Genomic DNA, 4,493 nt, shown 5'->3' on the forward strand with positions numbered 1-4,493 from the left:
AAGGGAGCTACGTCGTAAAGGCTAATGAACATAGGCTGGCAGTGGCAAGGATGAGACACCAGTGACCTTAGGAGGAACACAAAATGGGGAGAGGAGCTGTTTGACAGCTCCCCAGCTCCCAAGAGTTTTCATGGCTGTTCTTCTTGTTGGGTTCTCTGAGGACTCCTGCACCCTAAGAACCTGTCGGTGTCCGAGCTCCCGGCCGGCAGGAAGGACACACGACAAAGTCTGGCGGTGGACAACCTTTTCTTTTATTTTCCTTCTCCGTACAGCCTGCCCCGAAGCCTCTACCGGTCCGCTCCCCGCGGCTCCTTTTGTGCTTCGCTCCGAAGCCTCCTCTGGTCCGCTCCCCGCGGCTCCTTTCGTGCTTCAGTCCCTCTCTCTCTCGGGGGTGGAGGCACTGGCTATATATAGGATTAATAGCTAGGCAGACTACCCTGTGAGGCGGGAACTTAGTGGGGTGATAAGAAACAGGTGCCACACAGGCGGGCTCGATGAGAGGGGTAATCTAGCCCAGGCTTTTGTACTTTCCCACAGGCCTCGCAATCACCGCGTCTGATGACTTGACAGTGCCACGGCTCCCAACATCTCCCCCTATTTTATTTTAAATGAATACGCGCATCGCAGCCCGTCCTGGATAGAGTGCAGAGGCCTATGCCCTGATAGGAGGCCCACCAAGGGCTCTCGGCGTCGGCCCGGGTCGGCCGTCCCCGAGTCTGCCGAGGCCCCGAGGCCCTCGTCCTTTTTTCTAGGGCCAGGAATGAACCGGACGGAACCTGGTTGCACATAGGCATGCACTCATTTCTCTCCACGAATCCCCTCGGAGAGAAATTTATCTAACAATCCAGCGGCTTTCGAGCGGAACGGGGTAGGGCCTGGCTTAGGTTGAGTCGTGCTGGGGAGGCACGCTCTTACCCGTCATTGACTCATCCACCCTGCTACATGTTGTTGTCTAGGGAGGAGAATGTGGGAAGCCTGTCACTTTTAAACGCGGTCGTAGGCCATGCGAGCGAGCCATGCGTATGCCTGAGGATCTTTTTGTCCATTTTGGGCTACCGCTATTTCTATTCATCTTGTTGGTTGGTCTGTGATGGATCTCCGGCAGGGCAGGTCTGATCTTCAGTCGAGGGCTTTGTCGCGTCAACCTCTCTGGGACCAACAGTGGTTTTCGTCCCGGTTCCTGCAGAAAGACACAAACCGCGCCTCGGCTTCCTCTTTTGTATCTCTGCCCTCCTTGACGGACCCTTCTCGGGAGCTTCCTCACTGTGCCTGTTCAAACACCTCGCATACTTCTACAAGTTCTTGAGAGCTCCCCCCGTAACTACCCTCACTCTTTAGGCACGTGTGTATCATTTCCCACAATGGACGAGCAGAGACTGAAGCTCTACCCTCCCGTTCTGCTAGGGAAAGGTCTCTGCCCAACTTCTCCCAGGAGGGCAGGTTTACATGCCCTGTAGGCAGAAACCAGGGAGCAAAGCTGTCAATCTCTGCAAGGAAATTTTCTAAAGTCTTACGCCCCACCTTGAGGTCCTTGGACTTTAGGAGTCTCCGAAGGACCAACACCAAGGCTGTGTATCTTTACTTGGCATGTTTCCCATTTTTAATATATCTTCTGTTATTTTTACTTGTATGTTTATGTTTTACACTCTTTTATTACCTTAAGTTCTGGTGTTATGTTTCATACTCACCGCGTGAGGCCCAAGAAACCCGCCACTTACGCGTGAGGTTGAGAGGAGTCTACAAACCCTGTAGGTGCGCGCCACCCAGGGCCCAGGCTTATCCTCTACTCACCTGTCTTGCAGCACTGTACTGGAGCGTTGTCCACTTCACGTCTCGGGGGTGATCAGTCCCCGTGCGGGCCTCCAAATGTCGGTGTCCGAGCTCCCGGCCGGCAGGAAGGACACACGACAAAGTCTGGCGGTGGACAACCTTTTCTTTTATTTTCCTTCTCCGTACAGCCTGCCCCGAAGCCTCTACCGGTCCGCTCCCCGCGGCTCCTTTTGTGCTTCGCTCCGAAGCCTCCTCTGGTCCGCTCCCCGCGGCTCCTTTCGTGCTTCAGTCCCTCTCTCTCTCGGGGGTGGAGGCACTGGCTATATATAGGATTAATAGCTAGGCAGACTACCCTGTGAGGCGGGAACTTAGTGGGGTGATAAGAAACAGGTGCCACACAGGCGGGCTCGATGAGAGGGGTAATCTAGCCCAGGCTTTTGTACTTTCCCACAGGCCTCGCAATCACCGCGTCTGATGACTTGACAGTGCCACGGCTCCCAACAAGAACCTAGCCTGGAATTCCTGGCCCTGCCAGTCCCCACTGTCAAGGCTCGCCTGTTTTCACAATGGGCCACTTGCCCCAGTCAGATTCTTTGGATTGCGAATAGTAGAGACTCATTCCAACCACCTTAGAAAGAATGAATTATCATACATGTATCTGTGAACTGGGTCCAGAACCAGAGAAAAATCTGGAACCTAAGACACTTTCAGGAGAGCAGTCTTGTCTCTTTTTCTCTCTTGCAGTTGTGACAGTCTCTGTCTTACAGTGACTGTGCCCCTCGCTGTGCCCCTGGTCCTCTTCTCTCTACCCTTTAGTCTATTCCTTCCTTCTAGCCTGCATAGTTTTCCTCTACTTCAAACATTTTTCCCCTAATAGCTTTTGCTTCTTCCTATGACCCTTCCTGGCCCTACCTTACCTCCTAGCTCCTCATTGCAGATTCCTTCTGTTTCAGATCCCCTCGCCAACCATATTTTCTAGTTCAGCTTCAAAAGAAAGAATATTTTCATATTCTCAGCCTTCTGCACTAGGTCGCGGGCTGCTGCGGCCTCTGATTCGACTATTCTTGGATCAAAGCACACCTGTTACACAACTCGCTCCAGCCGGTCAGTCGGGTCATGCAGTACCAAGCCAGCAATCTAGGCCCGCGTGTTTAGAAGAGGCCGTGAGCATGCCAGATTCTTTGACCAACAAGTATCCTGTGACAGCCACTCTCTGCCACAAATATACTGAAGACACTGACTTCCACTTTTCCAAGTTATTACCAATAACTGTTGGTAAAGCAATCTGTCTTGCAGTATTATCAATTATAACTTTTTATCTTTTCTTACTTTTTCAGAAGTTTCCAAATTTCCCATGAGTAATATTTCCTACTTTTCTACTCAGAAATAGTCCATTAATTGTTAAGCAAAATAGCATCATTTTATGTGACAGTTGTGTATCGAGCATCAACCAAGCATCATGTTTTGTGCCTAGATGCTATCAATACCCTAGTGAATAGGAAAGGACTTACTGTAGAACACAAGGGATCATATAATTTACCAGGCATATCAGGACATTTTTGAAAATAAGAACAGTTGATACTAATAATCAGATCCAGACTAAGCCTCGACTGTACTAAGGCTAGGTTCATGTGAACATTTCCATGTATGTATAGGCAATAAAATCTCAGCATTCCTGTATTTTTGAACTAAGGGCTACCAGACACAAGGCCTAACTCTCCCTTTACACAGTAATTTCTAAAATCAGGAAATTCAGAGAATATTCCTAGCAGGAATTTAGGGGTAAATCAGATCTTAACGACTGTAGAGTATCCTCACTCTACACCTTGGAATATATCTAAGGTCCTGATTCAACAAGGGACAAGGCAGAGGAAGAGTACGCTGGTGACAAGAGGGGATGCTAGCATCTATTGGTCACTTTTGTGCCAGGTACACGGTTGACGCTTTCCACATGCAATCATAATTAACCTCGTGACAGCCCTGCGACGTGGAGATTATCTTACACATTCTGCTAATGGGAGAAAGTGAGGCTCAGAGTGTTTAAGTTGCCAAGGTAACACGTCCAATGTTGGGACTAAAATTTGATTCCTAGCTAACTTCACTCTATTAAGTCTCTTCTTAAAAACTTTAAATATGAGATATTAAAATACTGAAAACTTGTAACTCTTTGCTTCCTCCTTAACCTAAGTTGGAAGAGTTTTTGTCATAAAACGTCAAGTTATAGTGGTCATTTCCACACTACCATCAGCTTCCAGTTTATCCAAAGTAAGAAATAAAGAAAACGAGCTGAACTGGATACCACTTCTTGGAATTTCTTCATGATTCTCATATAGGTGGTATCTGAATTTGCCATGCAATTTGATTTTTTAGATATTTTTAAAAACAAAAACAAACAGGATTTCAAAATAACATAATAGGAGATTAAAAAGTGTTACTAACTTTGAAGAAACTGAGACATATGGTAGCCATTGCTGATTTCTTATCATCTTGTTGTAAAGTCCAGTAATGCTTTTTATTTTTGCTTAGATTGGTTTTAATGTTTTGTATTATTTAATTTCAATATGTATGAAGGTATGGACAGCTATTTTGAAGAGAACAAGAGACATTATGATCGCCATTGTTGATTTTCCTATGTCTGGTTTTGAAGGCCTGTAATGCTCTCAGTTTTTTGTTTTTAATGGTTTTATACTATTTTTTCTTGTTTGAATTCATTATGTGTGAAG

The 4,493-nt window shown here is 47.0% G+C and overlaps 1 long non-coding RNA gene across 1 annotated transcript; it reads right to left on the reverse strand.

Annotated features, from left to right (window-relative positions):
- Positions 1 to 235: 235 nt before the first annotated feature.
- LOC134477390 (uncharacterized) lies at positions 236 to 2,272 on the reverse strand. The gene is made up of 2 exons (XR_010049446.1): positions 1,792 to 2,272; positions 236 to 1,180 (listed from the first exon to the last, which is right to left on the reverse strand). It is a non-coding gene; the product is annotated as an uncharacterized LOC134477390 (long non-coding RNA).
- Positions 2,273 to 4,493: the final 2,221 nt, after the last annotated feature.

This window comes from Cavia porcellus, unplaced genomic scaffold (assembly GCF_034190915.1).
Source record: "Cavia porcellus strain 051 isolate PalLab524CR breed Dunkin Hartley unplaced genomic scaffold, mCavPor4.1 scaffold_8, whole genome shotgun sequence".
In the NCBI taxonomy this organism is placed as follows: domain Eukaryota; kingdom Metazoa; phylum Chordata; class Mammalia; order Rodentia; family Caviidae; genus Cavia; species Cavia porcellus.